This window comes from Canis lupus, chromosome 9 (assembly GCF_011100685.1).
Source record: "Canis lupus familiaris isolate Mischka breed German Shepherd chromosome 9, alternate assembly UU_Cfam_GSD_1.0, whole genome shotgun sequence".
Classification (NCBI taxonomy): Eukaryota; Metazoa; Chordata; class Mammalia; order Carnivora; family Canidae; genus Canis; species Canis lupus.
In genome coordinates, this window is record NC_049230.1 from 51,481,386 (window position 1) to 51,499,591 (window position 18,206).

General features: G+C 45.7%; 2 protein-coding genes across 15 annotated transcripts in view; one reads left to right on the top strand and one right to left on the bottom strand.

Annotated features, from left to right (window-relative positions):
* Nucleotides 1–5,347, bottom strand: part of GFI1B (growth factor independent 1B transcriptional repressor) — a 30,315-nt gene extending 24,968 nt beyond the window's left edge. For 7 of the 8 annotated variants that reach the window (XM_038548903.1, XM_038548898.1, XM_038548901.1 and 4 more), the window contains exon 1: nt 4,499–5,347. The gene's annotated coding sequence lies outside the window, so the exon portion shown is untranslated. The remainder of the gene's footprint in view (nt 1–4,498) is intronic. The other variant, XM_038548900.1, reaches the window with a different exon arrangement.
* Nucleotides 5,129–18,206, top strand: part of TSC1 (TSC complex subunit 1) — a 50,604-nt gene continuing 37,526 nt past the window's right edge. For 2 of the 7 annotated variants that reach the window (XM_038548895.1, XM_038548889.1), the window contains exons 1-2: nt 5,719–5,860; nt 15,331–15,393. The gene's annotated coding sequence lies outside the window, so the exon portion shown is untranslated. Of the gene's footprint in view, nt 5,152–5,717; nt 5,861–6,630; nt 6,869–15,330; nt 15,394–18,206 lie in introns of those variants that run through there. The other 5 variants (XM_038548894.1, XM_038548896.1, XM_038548890.1 and 2 more) reach the window with 5 other exon arrangements.

Here is an 18,206-nt window from a genome sequence, read left to right on the forward strand (position 1 = left end):
ATTCATGTCTACCTGGAACCTCAGAATGTGACCTTATTTGGAAATAGGGTCTTTACAGGTGTAGTGCAGTTCAGATGAAATCATGCTGGCTTGGATTAATGTGGGGCCTAAATCCAATGACAGCCTTTTTATAAGAAGAGAAGCAGACACATACCGAGAAGAGGGCCATGTGAAGACACCCAGGAAGAAGGTCACATGAAAACAGAAGCAGAGAAATGAGTGACACAGCTATGAGCCACAGAATGTCCAAGATTGTCGCACCATCACAAGGCAGGAAAGAGGCATGGAATACATTTTCCATCAGAGCCTCCAGGATGAACCAACCCTGCCCACACTTTGACTTCAGACTTCTGGCTTCCAGGACAGTGAGAAAATACATTTCTATTGTTTTTAGCATCCCACTTATAGCACTTTGTTAGGGCAGCCTAACATTCATATGGCAGGTAAGAGCAAAAACAATGTTTATTGATGCCCATGCTATGGCAGGTATTCTGTGTCTCATGGTTGACTGTCCCTGCAACCCTCTGAATCAGGTGGTTAAGGTATGGTCACCATTCCCATTCTCCGGGTGCAGAAACTTAACTTGCTCAGCAACTCATCCAGGCCACACAGGTGGGTTGTAAACCCAAGATTCCAACTCCCCAGGGCCTTTCTGGCCTCACCAGACAACCTGGTCTGTGTACTGCACACCTGTAGCCACCATGACCAGTTCTCCTTTCTGACTAAGACAAGGGTTGGAAAGAGCATTCTTTTTGTCTTTCTTTTCTTTCTTTTCTTTCTTTCTTTCTTTCTTTCTTTCTTTCTTTCTTTCTTTCTTTCTTTCTTTCTTTCCTTTCTCTTTCTTTTTTCTTTTTTTTTTTTTTAAAGATTCTATTTGACAGAGCGAGAGCACACATGCACAAACAGGGGGAGCAGCAGGCAGAGGGAGAGGGAAAAGCAGGCTCTCCACTGAGAACCCGACATGGGGCTTAATCCCAAGACCCCAGGATCATGACCTGAGCCAAAGGTAGATGCTTACCCAAGTGAGCCACCAAGGCACCCAGAAAAGGCATTCTTAAACAAAACTTCAAAAATCTAAAGTGTAGGGACACCTGGATGGCTCAGCGGTTGAGTGTCTTGCCTTTGGCTCAGGGCATGATCCTAGGGTCCTGGATCAAGTCCAACATTGGGCTCCTTGAGGGGAGCCTGCTTCTCCCTCTGCCTGTGTCTCTGCCTCTCTCTCTCTGTCTCTCATTAATAAATAAAATCTTTAAAAAAATCCAAAGTGTAAGTCTCTAAAAGAAAAAAAGATGAATTTGATAACATCAGGATTAATGTCTCCTTTCAAATGAATTACGATACAGTTAATAGAATGATAACAGGGGCACCTGGGTGGCTCAGTAGCTCAGCATCTGCCTTTGGCTCAGGTCATGATCCCGGAGTCCTGGGATCAAGTTCCGCATTGAACTCCTTGTCTGCCTATGTCTCCACCTCTCTGTGTCTCTCATGAATAAATAAATAAAATCTTAAGAAAAACAGGATGATAACAAATTGGGGGCGACGTTGGGAATATCTGTAGCCGACAAGGGGTACATTGCTAGAACATAGGAGGTGTTCCCCACAAATCAACAAGGGAAAGATAGTAACTCTGTCAACTACCACGAAAATGGTCAAAAGATAAGGATCAGCAATTTATAGCAGAAGAAACCCACAAGCTTAACAAGAATATGATGGGGGATCCCTGGGTGGCTCAGCGGTTTAGCGCCTGCCTTTGGCCCAGGGTGTGATCCTGGAGTCCCGGGATCAAGTCCCACATCAGGCTCCCTGCATGGAGCCTGCTTCTCCCTCTGCCTGTGTCTCTCATGAATAAGTAAATAAAAAAGTTAAAAAAAAAAAAAACAAGAATATGATGAAACCCTCTATCTCGCTAATAGAGGGAGGTAGGTTAAAACAAGAACATGTCATTATAGCCCTATTATGCTGAAAAAAATGAAAGAGCTAGTCAATGCCAAATGTTGGCGGGGATGGGGGCACTTCCATGGACTTCTAGTTGGGGAGTAGACTGGAGCAGCCCTCCGGGGAATAATGTGGTGGTATGTCTGTGCAAAATTTTTGGAGGTGACAGATGTGCTTAGTAACTTGATGTGGCGATGGTATCACATGTATATGCATACGTCCACAGGCATCCAGATGTGGACAACAACATGTGTGCAAGTTTTTGTAAATCAATTATACCCCAATAAAGCTAAGACACTTTCTCTAAAAACAAACAAACAAAACAAACAAACAAAACCTAAGTCCTCCACCAGTTTTAGATATGCATCCCAAAGAGATTCTCAGCCGTGTCCATAAGGGAACAAGGACAATGATGTTTCTCACAGTGTTGTTTCTGGTGGTACTGTGGCTGTCATTCCCTGGGAGAGTAGACAGTAGATCAGGGTAGATCTGCATCATTGAATAACTGTTAGCAGTTAGAAGCTACTGGCTAGATAAATGCAAAGCAACATGCACAGAGTCTCAAAACAATGGTGAGTGGGGAAAAAAGTAAGAAACAGATTGCCATCTGAAACATAAACTATTTACGTGAGTTCAAAGCACATGCATATATCTAGTCGTGTATGTTAGACATGTATCATCTTTGTCTTTTGGACACAGTGCTAGGCAGCGAGGGGCTGCTGAAGAGACCAGGATCCCGAGCTGTGGAGGCTACCACCAGAAATGTGGACTCGGACCTGCACGAGATGTGTGGCCGCTGGAGGCAGTGTCACTGGCATGAGGCTGCCATACAGAAGCTGAAAGCCGAGGCAAGAGGACCATGGGGATGGATGAAATTAAGGCACTGAGGTAGAAGTTCTTTGAACTAGTGGCGTCCTTCCCAAGGCCTTCAGATCTCATTGCATCTGGAAGGCCTTTTGTTTGCAAAAGAGAGAGACCTACAACCCAAACTAGCATCAGCAAAAATAGTTGTTGCCTCATGGAATTCAGGAGGCCAGAGCAACTCTGTCCTTAAGGACTCTGAAAATTTCTGTCCTTTCCAACCCTTCTATTTATCCCCTGACAGCAAATTATATTTCTTTTTCATATCTCTGTCTCCATCTAGGTCTTTCCTATCTTTTGGCTGGACTTTTCTCAGAGCTTGATGGAGGAGATGGGAAGGTGGAGGATCACAGCTTCTTCATCCCAGCTTAGCAACCCAATTTCTGTTTTAGCATCCATTTATAGACCCAGGGAAGCACCCTGATTGGTCCAGCTCAAGTCACATGTCTAAAGGCCAATCACTTTGGCTAAACCATGGGGATCTGGGATTGATTGGCTAGGCTGGGCCCAGGTGCCTATGGCCTGAAGGTGATACTGTGGCTGTCCCCATGTAGCACCACCTGCCAGTACAGGCTCAGCACCTTTGTTCAGAGAGGTGGACCATGGCTGGTGGAGAGAGAAAGCCCAGCCGTGGAGCCCCTGCCACAAGGAGGCTCCAGGGTGGTGCCTGGGAGGTAGTGGTCTCATTAACATCTACTCAGCAAATGACAAAACTTAATCCCAGAGAAGGAGAAAAGATCCAGGCAGTCCGAACTAAGAGTGGCAGGGGATGGTAGCCAGGCTGCTTCTGCCTGTTCTTTCTGGCCTCTTCTTGCAAGCCCCTGGTGGTCCATATGGAGAGAACAATTACCATTCTTCTTCCAGACACTGTATAAACAGTTAACAATGTGGTTATGCCCCCCTTGGGGGCCAGCAGTTGATGAGCTCCATGGATCACTGCTCCCTTCCACAGAGAAGAACATTCCAGCAGGATGAGGTCAGAGAGCCAAGGAAAATTGGGGGTAGGGAGGGAGGTTCGTGGGTCAGAGCTCTGGAGCAGTGCCTGGCCCCCAACTCCACCCCTTAACCTGAGTGTTCCAATCACTGGACTCAGAAATCTCTGAATGCACTTGAGTCCCTGCCCTGGTATGAATGCAAAGGCAGTAGTCCATTCCTGTGAAATGGTTTGTGGACTGGCGGCACTGGGAGAAACCGGATCCTTCTCATTCTCCCCAGACCTTTTCATCGCTGGACCCCAAGCTGGGCGGCTACACAGAATTTAGCATTTGGTGGATCAGCTCCTGAGAGTGATGGATGCTGGCCGTGAGCACAATTAACACAGTAACATTAGTATCATTTATTGAACTAGGTTTTACCCTAGTTATATGTTAATGTCTCACTGATTCAATTTCACATCCCCACTAGGCAGGCATTATCGTTCCCCATGTAGTGGATGAAGAAACTGACAGTAACTCAGCTGGTACAATGGCAGAAACCTGCACCCAGACTCTGGTCTATGTGAATCAAGAACTCTTGGCTCCACCCCCCCACCCCCCCCACCCACCCCCGGGCATCTTTAACCAGGTTAGTCTGGTTGAATCCCCAGCTCAATGCCCACCTCCCCCATAAGCCAGCATGGTTATAAAGGTTGTGCTATAAGGGACAACCAGGAGGTTTAGGGGTGGGAGGGTAAGGGCTGAAATACACCCTGGGCTCTGCTCACATGGGCCGTGGGCTCAGAACGGGTGTCTCTTTCTGATTCTCACAAAGGCACCATACAAGCTAGCAGCAGCCGTAGACTTGGAACCACGCTGGGCCTCTGGGAATTCTGACAGCACCCACTGTGCTGCCACTTACACATCTGGCCCCTTAAATCATAGGCTGACTTGCATTGTGACCCAACTGGTTCCCATGACAAAACTTGTTATTCCCATAAGTCATCCAGCATTTACTGTCGGCAGGCTCTTGCTTCCTTGGTGCTTCTTTTCCTTCCAACCGCCTCTCCCTTTCTATTTCATGAAGCTTATTTCATAAAACCTAAAACCAAACAGATACCCACTCCCTCAAAGACCTTTCAAAAATCCACTTTTAGACTCATCTCACTCTCTTTGTACCATAGTGCTTATCACATCCGGCCTCCGATGTCGAGCATCACCTGTGGAGCCTTTACTGCGCCTGGGACTTGAATCCTCCCTTGGGGAACACCATTAAGCCCGTTTCACAGGGGAAGAAACTGAGGCTCAGAGAAGTCCTTGTCCGGTTCGCAGCAGCTAAGAAGCAGCAGGCACGGAATCGAGGCCGCTTATTTTAAAGCTGCCTGCTCAGCCCAAGGTGGCCTCCCACAGCTGCCGTGGCCACGTCCGAAGCGTCAGCAAGGTGGGCTTTTGCAAATGTTCCGCAAAGGCAGCTGCTCCCTCCTGGCCGGGCTGAGCGGCCGCTCCGAGGTTCCAGGGCGGACCCTTCACCCGCGCGGGCCCCGGCGGCGACTCAGGAAAGACGACCGCGGCTCCGCGGCGGGGCCGAGCCCCCGGGTCGGGGGAGCCCGGGTCCGTAGGGGCGGGGGCGGCCCGAGGGAAGGGGCGGGGGCGGCCCGAGGGAAGGCCCCAGGCCCCGCAGCCACACCCAGCCCCGCCACCTTGTTTACGCCTCCGGCTCGGCCCCTCCCGCCCGGCCGGGCACGTGACCTCCGCCCCGCCCCTCGCCCCCTCGCGTGGCTCCTCCCGCCGCGCCGGCCCTTCTTTTCGCCTCCTTCGGAGTCACAAGATCGCTCAGCGACCTCCTTTCGGGATCCTTCCGCCAGTCCCCGCCCCCTTCCCTTCAAAGTCTCCTGGGCCCCTTGTCGACCGGCTGGCATCGTCAGGAATGAACGGGACGGCCTCGTGCGCCCGGCGGGGCTGCCGGCCGCGGTCATCTGCCGCCGGGGTCGCGGGGGCGGCGAGGCCCGGCCGGGCACTCTTTTTCGCGGCGGAGGCCGCAGCGGCCGCGGCCACTTCACGCCGGGGGGAGGTGCTGTGCGTCCAAGATGGCGGCGCCCTGTAGGCTGGAGGAGCTGTGAGGTAAACAGCCGAGGGGGAGGAGACGGTGGGTGAGTATGGGGGTGTCGCCCCCTCCTTTTCCTGGGGGCTTCTCGGGGCGGCCCTGGCGCCGTGGCCCCGGCCCGGGAGGCCCCGAGGGGCCGGGGCGAGGGGCTCGCCGGCCGGAGAGGGAAGCCCGGGAAGGGGTGTTCGGAGAGCTTTCCCCTCCCTGTGGCGGGGCCCCGCGGAGCCGGCGAGTCCCCGGGGAGGAGAGGCGGGCGGGACCGGCGCGTCGCCCGTCCTCGGCGGCCGAGGGGATGGTGGCGCTCCCGGCGCGGCGCCGAGGGCAGCGGTGCGGTGGGCCCCCTCGCCGGCCCCGGCCCCGGCCTCCGTCGGTGGGTCGGCGGGTGACAGGCTCCGGCGGGGGCGGGGGCGGGGGGGGGCGCGGGGCGGGGGGGCGGGGGGGGCGGCAGCGGCGGGGCGCGGGGCGGGGGGCGCGCGGGAGAATGAATGGAGGCGTGCTGCGGCTCGGGGCCTCGGCCGGGGCGTGCGGGCGGCCGGGCCTCGCTCCCCGCGTGCCGCTGCCGCCTGACCGACGGTGGAAGGCGGTTGTCTTGAGTCCGCAGCGGTGACAGCTGCCTGCGGAGCCGCTCCCCGGCGCTCGTTCATTCATTTGAGGGGCCGGAGGACGAAGAGCCCGCGGTCTGAGAGACCTTTTAGAATTAAAGCTCTTTGTGTCTCCCGTTCAAGAGTCTTGCTTCCCGTGCCTTGGGTTTGGGGGGTGGGGGAGCTGGGCGGGGGGCGCGGCTGCCTGATAACCGCAGCTCGGGCTCGTGCAGTACTCGCTGTGGAAGTGCTTTGCAGCCGCCCTCGCCTTCAGCCCTTGTGGCCAGGGCAAGAGGCGGCCGCTGTTAATACTTCCACTTCTCTGGCAAAGAAACCGAGGCCCGGAGAGATTAGGGCTACTGGCCCAAGGTCACACCCCTGGGATGAGCTGAGCCAGGGCTGAAACTGGGGTTTAGCACGGACTGTGCCGCGGGGGTTCCAAGAACTGTGCCTCTGTCATCGTTTAGACTCAGGTTCCTCTGTTTATACTCTCCTTTACCAGTTACTTGAGCAAAGCCAGCCTGTCATTGTAATCAAGCGATTAGAATCAAGTGGCCAGAGTGTGTGCACAAGCGCCTCTTGTCCGTGTGTGTGTTTAATTTTGAAGAGGGCTTGGATAGGTGCAGAGCTCTGGGTGCGCATTCACTTTAGCCTTGTTCGGGATGGCAGCGTTGTGCTTGTAAATATGTTAGTCTGAATTAGGCTGGGAAGTATTTGGTGTTTTTATAAAACTGATGCGTTTACCGCAGAAAGAAGGCCCACTAAAATCCTTGCTGGGGTTTTTTTATAGAAAGCATAGAAATAGCACTTCACTTTACATAGTGAGAGCTTGTAAAAGTACTAAAATAGAATAATACTCTTCTGAGATGCTTTGATTTATAATTTTGGGATCAACTTGGAGTCATCTGAATTCAAACATTCCGGCAAAGCGGAGCTGTAAATTTCAAGAAGCATTATAAAACCGAATCTTCTGGGAGCCCTTGATTTACTGAGCAACCACCTGTGATTCTTAAGTTGAGCATTCCTGAGTAAACCTGGAATATGCAAATGTGAAAGCTGATTTAGGGTTGTGCAGGGAAATGCACCTGTAACAGTCATGCATCAGGCAAATGAGGCTCCTCAGAAACACTGAAGCATTCTTTGCCATTGCCCTGGGGAGCTGCAGAATCTTCCTCTAACCACCCGGTGTAAACCTAAAGGGTATTTATAGAAGATGTAAAATGAAAATATCCTCTTACTAAAGTTAATATCTTATCCAAAACACTCTTACATCACGTGCCTGGAAGGGTAGATGATGTAAGCTTTCTTCACTTCATGCATTTCCTGGTGTCAGAAAGACGTGGTATGTTTTTAAATTCCTAGTCAGACAGATTCTTAGGCGACTGCTGGCCTTCTTACTTATCTTCGTTAAGTTGGAGCGTCTCAAGTCCTGTGACTCAGTTGTACCTCTCCCTTCGCTGGGCTAAGAGCGAAGACATCCCATACTGCTACTGTTGTGGTGTAATCTGATGCCCTTTGTGCAAGCTTGGTTTCAGTTGGGAGCTGAAACTGAACAGTGTTACTAGGACAAAACAAATATAAACCTGTCTATTTAGTATTTACAGAATAATAAAATTGCCAGGAAGAGATCTCAAGCAGTAGTGTTCGTCAGAACTCCACGCTCGGATGTCTAGCCTCATAGTAGGAGGACCTACATTTTTGGTCTTCAAGGATACCCTGGATATATATATTTTGGAAGAAGTCATAGAAGATTCTCATGTACACCAGAGGTTGAAGACCAGTGGCTTCGAGTATCAATTTGGCTATTTTTCCTTTAATGTATAATTTATTGCAGAGGCATCTTCCTAAAATAGTGTCTCACCTCTGGTGTGGGTAGTGGTGAGTGAGTGGGGTGGGCTCTCAACTATAGCTGACTTGATTTTGTAGCTTTGTCTTCTTTTATCATTTGTTGGGGTACAGGGATTTTTCTTTTCTGGGTTCCAGAGCCATAGTGGACTAAACTTAGCTTTTTCTGGAATTCATTGTATACTCTTGGATGCTCATCGGAATGAGCCAAAGACAGGAACACACCATTTTAAGGTTTCCTTAAAATCAAATAGCTTTCGACTTTTAACAAGCCATTGAAGTTCTCTGAGCTTCAGTTTCTTCATCTGTGAAATAAGAGAGTTGGATTGTGAATTAGAGTATTTCTGAGTCAAAATTTCTGGGATTTCAGGTCCTCCTGGGGCTTCAGCTAAACATTCTGACTAAATTGATTGAGTCCAAGTGTTAATGGCTTTATAATAAGTAAGGAAATTGGTGACGCTTAGCCTGACCCGTTGAGTGATGACTTGTTTGTCCTTTCTTTTATATCACATGCTTTTTGAAAATGTAATTCCGTATAAGTTCATCATAAGTCTCCCTTTGAGAGGTTAGTTTTATCTGTCTTAGTTTTGTTTGCCATGTATGTAGTTGAAATTAAGCATGAAAGCAAAATGTACTCAATAACATTTAAACCTGCAGCTTTTTGCTTTAAAAAATATGTGTAATTAGCATACATTCACACTCAAGTTTTTTCACCTCAGTGCTTTGTATAATTTAGTTTGCACGACAATATTCTTTTTTTTTTTTTTTACCATTTAAATTGGTTTGAAAGAGGTCTGCCATCAACAATTTGAGATTGTTCTTTTTCCAATTTACTTTTTAAGCCTGTAGTTATGAGAAATTAGCCATTTAATATCTGATGTCTGTGTTTTTGGGGGGAGATGAATAAATTAAAAAGAACCGTCCAAAAAGAGTGAATACCTTTTTATATATAAATAAGGTATATGATCTTAGGATCTTGCTAGTTTCTTCTTGTCCCTTGTACAGTGCTAACTTTTGTTCTGTCGAGGGAAGTAGCAAAAGGTAACAGATGAATGAATTCAGATTGTCATCTAATGAGTAAAGTGCCTCAAAAACCTTGCTGATACAAAACAAGGCATGGTAGTTACTGGCCTACAACTCACAGGTCACTTTCTAACGTAAAGACAGTAGAGACCCTGAAGCATTTGAGTAACAAGGGACAGTTTTGCCTTTCTGTTGGTGATGGAAGTTCCAGAAGGGAGTGATAAGGAAGAACAGATGTAGTGACCTTATTAACATCTGCTAGCATTGGGTAAGACCAATGCTGCTTTGAATGATTCACAGAGCACAGAAGCAAACACGAAGTGTATCCATTTTAAATTATGGAATAGTTTTATCAATGTTTCACATGCAAGTTGTTACATGGAGAGACTGCTAAGCCTTAATGTACCTGGCAATACATTTTATTTATTAGTAATACTGTTATAATCAAGTTTATACTTGTTGAGTACTTATGTGCCTAACATTGCGCTAAGTATTTCACATGTATGATCTCTGTGAACTCTTCCCACAGCCTTAATAGACAGGGTAGGGAGATGAGGACACAGGCCTAAGGTCACTTACTCAGCTTCTGAGCTGGGATTTGAACCCTGTTGACTGGCTTCAGAGCCCAAACATTTCATCTTTCAGTTCGATAAATGACATGAACTGCTAATCTCATAACTAAATCATAGGTCAGTGGTTCTTAACTTTTGGGGGTCCTCAGTTCCACTCTGAAAATCTACAGGAAGCTTTAGACCAGATATCCCTTTCTGTCCCATCATTACCAAACAATTCATACAAATTCACTTTGGAACTTTATGGACTCAGCCTGCAGCTCAGCTGATTATTCTAGATAGATTATTCCTCTTAAAAATGGACTTGGGTTTTACTAAAAAAAAAAACTTTTTTTTTAAACCAGTAGGTGGGAAAGGCCCAAGACTTTTTTTTTTTTTTTTAAGATTTTTTTTTTTTCTTCATGAGAAACACAGAAAGAGAGAGAGGGGCAGAGACACAGGCAGAGGGAGAAGCAGGCTCCTTGCAGGGAGCCCGATGTGGGACTCAATCCTGGGTCTCCAGGATCACGCCCTGGCCCAAGGCAGCACTAAACCGCTGAGCCACCCAGGCTGCCCAAGGCCCAAGACTTCTTTTTTTATTTATTTATTTATTTATTTATTTATTTATTTATTTATTTATTTATTTATTTATTTATTTATTATTTTTTATTTATTTATGATAGTCACAGAGAGAGAGAGAGAGAGAGAGGCAGAGACATAGGCAGAGGGAGAAGCAGGCTCCATGCACTGGGAGCCCGACGTGGGATTTGATCCCGGGTCTCCAGGATCGCGCCCTGGGCCAAAGGCAGGCGCTAAACCGCTGCGCCACCCAGGGATTCCCCCAAGACTTCTTTTAAAGATGGACCTGTACTCTGTGTTATAAATCATCTTGTTAAACTTTTATATTGAAAGATTCTTTACACTTCCCTGGGAATTCAACTTTAAATGCCATATTAAAAAAAAAATTAGAAGTGGAGATCTCAGGTGTGTAACATGCTAAATGCTTGTCAAGCTTGGCCTTCAGTCTGTGCCGGTACCTTTAGCACCTGGCAGAAGTCCATTGGGCTTTTTCCCAAGGCTTATGCACTATGTAGTTTTTCCCGTTGAACCTCAAAATATTTTTAAAATTATATATTAAGTATATGTTTTTAATCTTTCTTGGCTTCATCCTTCTCCTTCCTGGACCAGTGGTTCTCAGCCTTTAGTGGGCATCGGAATGACCCCGAAGACCCCACCGCCAGAGTTTCTGGTTCAGAGGTGTGGTGCAAGGCCCAAGAATCTGCATTTCTCATAAATCCCCAGCCGATGCTGCTGTTGCCAGTGTGAGGACCACATTTGAGAACCACTGTCTTAGACTATTAAACCTTAGACTATTAAACCTTGGGCCTTTATTCCCTAGGGCATTTCTATATTCTACGAACTTGAAACTTAAAGAGATCTTAACAGTTTACTCAGATTTCTTTTAGGAGAAGCTCTGTAGAGTGACTCTTTGAAACATACATGATATCTGCGTGACCTGTATTTTGTTGGTAAATAATTTTGTTCAGGCTAAAAGAAACGTTATTTATAGAAGACATATATCTTACTGAAATCAGGCTCTGTCCAAGTTCTATAAGATTCACCTTTGACATAGGGTATAAGCTTCAGCAAGTTGTCCCTCAAGGTCCCTAATGGCAAGAATTCTGAATGGTGAATCTGGAGCTCCCCTGCCTCAGTTCATGTGACCTGGAGAGGGCCTGCAGCTGTGAGACCGTGGAAGTTACCCACGACTACACATTTGGCAGGTTTTGCCATCAGCTGCTTCACTCTGACACACAAAGTAATGTTTCCTACTGTCTTCTCCTTCCTTCTGTGTGTCCGTGGGAAGAGAGAATCGGAGCTAGCATCATCCTTTTTGGATGCATTTGTGCTGAAGGCAGCTTTGTTCACTTGGTAGAGTATTGCCCTAAGAAATCACCTGAGACTGTTACTGAGCCAGAGCTGAACCCAATAGTGTACTAGTATATGATTATTATTGTTATCTTTGCTATTAACATAATGGTTCCTTTTTATCTGTAGTGTACTTCACACTGAAATTGTCTGTCTGTGCCTGAATTGTATCTGAATTGTCTTTGAGTTTTTTAGATGAAAAACCTGAGTATGGATAGCAAGTTACAGCAAAGGGCATCTGCCTGCATGTAAACATCATAGACAAGTGTGCATAAAACCGTCTCAGGCGATGTGGTTTGCAGGTTGGAAGAGTCCTAGGCTAGAAGGCCACACAGTACTGGCTTTCCAAAAGTCTGAATGATCAACTGATATTTCAGATAAAATACGTTCAACTGATACTTTCAGATAAAATATGTTCTAAAGGCATTTTCAGTGCCTGCCATGAACATTTCATAAACAGATAGCTCTTAGCCCTCCCACAGCTTGTAATGCTTAGGGCAGAGATGTGAAAACCTGTATGTGTCCTGCCAGTGGCAGCTATCCATGGCTGTTAAGATGAAGTCCATGTGTAGTCCTACGTATAGAAGCCATCTATCTATCTGTAAACACCTTAAGAATGAAATTAAGGTGAACTGTGAAAACAAATTGACCTGTGCTCTTTCTCTTACATCTTAAAATACTAACAAACACAGAACCTTCTTTCTCAAACCTGCCCTTTATTTATTTATTTATTTATTTTCCAAAAAGAAAATACTTTCCAAAAAGAAAAAACTTCCAATTGCTTGTAGGAAGTGCCATCACAGTGTTGCTTTTGGGTGAAAACACAGCTTTTGCGTCAGATATGAAAGAGGAAAAATCTAGATCTGGGGGCATGTTCTTTTATTTGGCTCTTGAAAATGAGAATGTGGATTGACCCTGTTATGCTCTGAGGTGCTTCCATCCCCTTTGGGGTACACATCTTTGAGGGGCTGGTTTTCTCCATTCCTCACTAACATCACAAGTTCATAGGTCACATCCACTGACTGACCCAAATTCTGTTACCTAGCAGTACTCTGTAGGGCAGGAATTTTTTTTTTTTTTTTTTAGGGCATGATTTAAATATGAATGAATAGGGCAGCCCCGGTGGCCCAGCGGTTTAACACCACCTTCCTGGGGTGTGATCCTGGGGACCTGGGGAGTCCCGCGTTGGACTCCCTGCGTGGAGCCTGCTTCTCCCTCTGTCTGTGTCTCTGCCTCTCTCTCTCTCTCTGTGTCTCTCATGAATAAATAAGTAAAATCTTTAAAAAGAATACGAATGAATAAGTAAGTAAGCAGTTAAACATAAATAATGGCAAGTAGCCTTTGACAAGCCAGCATTAAATTGATGATAATCTATTACCATTAGCCATTTTTTGGCCCAGCGAGAAAGAGGTTAGGAAATCTTACTGTTGAGCATTGGACAAAAAAAAAAAAATATTGTGATTTCATATGCCAGTCCATTGTCCAAGATGGCTGGGCAGGCTACAAGAGCTCATCTTGTTTATATACCAACTTTATCATTGCCCTGGATATTCCTTTTCAGGTAAAAGATCCAACAAGGATTAATTGTAAGAGGACATCTATATGACTCACTGGACTAACAGCTGATGTTAAGGTTCTGAATTTTAAAGGCTTCTATGTTTTAGTTCCAGTTTTTACTTGATTGACTGAGGCCACGCAAGCACTCCTGGTCTGAATGATTTGGCTGAATTTCTGAGAGGCCAGCCCACCTCCCAGCAGTGGGCGCACACTTGCAGTATGCCACTGAGGACCGTTGGTGTTTAAAGCCTAGAATGTGCTCCATGAGGAAATACAATTACCCGGACATCTGAGGCAAGAGATTTGAATTGTTAGAGGGTTGCTGCCTCCACAAGTTTGACTTTGAGCATCACAGTATATTGAAGGGCTCGTTTGCAAGCTTTCTCAGGCTCACTCACCAGACGTATGCAGTGCGTGAAGCTCAGCTTCCATACACTACACCCCACCCTGGAGCGGGGACCAAAGAAGTTGGTAAAACATTGGCTGGCCTGCACAGGATATATTTGCTTTTTGTGTGCTGGGTGCTGCAGTGGGCCCAAAGGGGGGTAAGGGGGTACCTGGGAACCAAACAGATGTCCAAGTCCTCGTGGAGCTTACCATCTCATGACCAGACCGTACCTAAATATAGTTTGAAAGGCCCACGTTTTAAAGGGAAATTGGAATGTATTTGTATAGACTCATTTAACATGAGATCGTTCAGATGGAAAGTATGGTAAAGAGAGGAAGAAAGTAGAGAAATGATAGCTGCCCACAAATATTTTGTGCTTGTCCTGTAGAAGGATCAGATAAAGGTTGTGCTGTTTTTAAGGCAGGATTCAGCTTCATAGGTTTATTTTAGCACTATTGTAACAACTTCCATATAGTCAGCAAGTACCAGACGCCGTGATAGCCACTAGAGTGATAGTACTGAGCTCCTGTCTCTCCCTGGATGTTGCTTCTGTTCTAATGAGGGAGATGTGTTCAGTAACTAATTACTGAATGTCACATTTTATTTAATTGGGTTGTGGTAAGTGACACAAAGAAATATAGGCTGCTAAGCAAATATAACAGGGGACCTGACCTAGTCTAGGGTACAGGAGTGGAGGGAAGGGAAGGCTTGGCTTCTCTGATGGGGCAAAAAAAATTTTTTTAAAGATTTATTTATTTGAGAGAGAGTGAGTGAGCATGCATCCCCACCTCCCCCCTGTGACAGGGGGAGAGAATCTTCAGGCAGACTCCCCTGCTGAGCTTGGAACCTGATGTGGGGCTGGATCTCAGGATGCTGAGATCACGACCTGAGCTGAAACTAAGAGTCTGATGCTCAACTGACTGAGCCACCCACACGTGATGGAGCAAACATTTAAGTTGAGATTTTAGGATTGATTCTTAGCTTGGGAGTAGGGAGGCGAGAGGGGCAGCAGTGCTGTAGAGAGGGAGGGGATACATGGGAGGGAGGACAGGGAGGTGCAGGCCCACTAAGTGCTTTGCGCCTGGTCCTGTTCTTGCTTTTGGGGTGTGTATCCCAGGGCTGTTTGAGCGATGACTGTGCCCCAGGCTGTGCCAGGGCTCAAGGATGCATCGTCCTGTGTAACCCCACACAGCCTTCTGAGGTAGAGGCTGCTATTCTTCTCACTTTCCAGATGAGGTAACAAGGTCAGATGTTAGGCACCTGAGGATAACTGCCAGAAGTGGCCCAGCTAATACATGGCAGAGCTGGGATTGCACCTCAGAGCTTTAGGACTCGAGAGGCCATCCTGACCATTTGTTTATAGCTCCAGTAAACAGACAGCTAACAAAAGGTAGAGAATACAAGTTCAGCACAATATAAAGAGTTTTCCAGCAACCAGCTGTTCAGAAATGTAGACAGGGAGAGAGGCACGTGCGCCCACTGATTGTAAGTGTTCATTCCCGTGGAAACTAGCTGGCCACCTGTCAGGGCTGGGGCAGGAAGGAGGTCGAACCTGGTGAACCCTAAACTCCCTCTGGGTACATCTGGGATTTCACTTCATTGTAAGATTATTGTATACATTATATGTGTTTTTTCCCTTCAGTGACCATGAAAGACACCAGCTTGGCAGCACTGGAAACCGAAGTACCAATTGTCCCCAGAACAGGTAAGGTATAAATTCAGTCCAGTGGTTGGGAAAGACAGAAGGGAATCATTCACCTATATGGTTGCATAGGTGTGTGCTTGTTTCTTTGCACTCAGGATTTAACAGTTCTGGTTTTAGCTACTTGCTAGGAACTGGTCCTTCTGTGGCGTGAAGTAATTTGTCAAATTACCCATGATTTATTACTTATTCAGTGCCAGACACTGTGTTTGGTGCTTTCTTTTTAGGCATTACTCATTTTCTTTTTCACAGGCACACTTTTGGTGGAGCCCCATTTTACAGATGAGGACTGGGGCTCGGAGATACTATCTGAATTTCCTAGGGTTGTATAGCTGCTACTTGGGGGACCTGCGACTTGGATCATTTCTGTCCAGCAGCAGGGTTTGGTTTTCACACTAAATGATATTGAAGCCTTTGTGTTGGGGTGAGTCATTTGACTAGTGTGGAGGTTCTCAGCCTTGGCTGTGGAAATCCACTTGGATCTATAAAAACAAACCAAATGTGTTCTCTCTGCCCCACCCTTTAACCTGTTCTGGAGTAAGGCCTGGGCTTCAGGATTTTATAAAATCTCCAGTTGATTCTAATGTACATCCTAGGCTGAGAACCCCTGAGCCTAGGGAATTAGCGTTTACATCTTAACGTGGCCTTATTTATTAATTGTCTTAATTAGCATTTTGGGATGAATTATATGCTGTGACAGTTTCTAGGAATTGGAGGATGCTCAAGGTCCCAGGATATATCCTTCATCAATACTGAGGTGCTGGCACTTTTGTGGATATGAATTTGGTCTTAGTGACATGACTTACCACTGAGCTGTGATTTTGAGTTTGCTGGCAGGAATGCCCAACGCAACAGCATTGTGTGTCTGTGGGAAGGTGTGGGGAAGATAGGGAAAGTGTTTGGTTTCTCTCAATATATGTGTCGAGCATCACATGGTAATGTTCGTATCATTTACGCCCAAACTGAATAACACATATTGTAAATCTCAAACTTTATTCCACATTTTTCAGTATTGCAATTATATGAACATCTTAGTAGCTAGACTTATAAGGTTTGGAGTTTTAATATGGAAAAATCACTTTGTTAGGACTAGCAGCCAGATTGTTCCTGTGGTCACTGTTACAAGCTGAAGATGAGCTAAATAGACGCTCATCCTCGGCTGCCATAGGCAGTCCTGTCACTAACCTTAATGGATAAAGTAGAATGCAATTTAGGGAAGTTTCTCGTAGATGGTTTTCTAGAAGGAAGCTGTATCTGGGATTGATAGCTTAGGCAAGTCTCACAGATCCTTTGTCTTTAGCTACTAAAAATTATTGGCAACCTATAGCTATATCTTTTTGACAAACTTTTTGTTTACATTTTTAACCTTCATAGACCCAAAACTACAAGACACCGTCTTCCCTAAAGCATTTTTTGTAAGGTCTGTTTTTAAATTTGATTAGTGACTATAAAATATATGAGGGGGTTTCAGTTTTTCACTAACATCGTTTTCTTTATAGTCTTTATATTCTTCATCTTTGCTCGAAGATAATTTATCCTGGATGTTGATTGTGATTTTGGATTTTTTTATGTCATAAAATCGAGGTGACAGATTGACGTTTTAGTTTTCATTCATCCGCATGAGATGTGAAGTATTCCCAAATATGAATTTTTCTTGAAAGACTAAGACTTTAAGTTAAATGCAGTTTTAAAGGTTGTTTTGTTTGTAATGCTGTAAGACAATTCTAAAATATTTAGAATTAAAATATAGTTTAATTCCTTTCTATTTAGCCATCTGTTATTAAAATTTTTATAAACATTTGGCTTAGAGTAATTACTCTTACTTGTAGAGTTATTTATCTAATCTACCTTCTTTTAATATTCATATTAGTTAACATATTTAGCCATTTGTAAGTTCTTGATTGTTTTTGAACATAAAAGTCACATTCATTAGCTAAAGTTTTTATATTTCTAATCAGTATAAACTTGTACTTAAACTTATAAACACAAAACTTGGATGTTAGAGCTAGAGCGTTTTATTCAAAAGTGAGTATTCAGATTTTTAACAGTAATTCTAAGCACATACCTTGTCCACATTACAGATATCGTGTAGATTATTGTAATAGTAATGACATATAGTTATTGATTATACGTGCTCAGGGGTTCTGCAAATGCTGCTGAAGTAGGCATTTGACAGTTCAAGTTTTACGCTTTCTAAAGACCAAGACCAAAGCCAGATGTTGGCCAAATAGACTAAAAGCCAAACTTGGGTGACTCTAAAAGCCAAACTTGGGTGACTCATTATTTTCCATGCACGTTGAGATCATACTAAGTATTCTGTTCTGTTTGATTGAATCTGATGACCAGTTGTAAAGTTTAAACTTGGTGTATTCAAGAGTGGTGACTAACAAACAATCCCCTATTGCTTCCAATTGAGTGGTCAGGGGAGACCTCTTAGAGATGGTGACATTTTGAACAGAGACTTCAGTGACAGTTGGCTGTGCAAAGATCTGGGAGAGAGAGGCATTCCCAGGGATAGTGGGAGCAGCAAGGGCAGAAGGCTTGAGCAGGAACCAGTTTTCCTGGCTTTTGGGAGACTGGGAGCAGAGCAGAGAAACGACAAGACAGAGTGGTATGAAAGGAAGCAGACAGAGGCCGGGGGTTCACAAGTGGCTGAAGCACGTGGAGCGTTTTGGCCACTCCTGGGGTTCTGCTTTTACTCCCTCCATTCTAAACAGGAGAGGGATGGATTCTGATTTCCCTATTTCAGAGTCTTTATGGTGGTTTGGTGGCAATTACATCGTAGGGGAGCAGGATGGGAGGTGATGGGGCTCGAA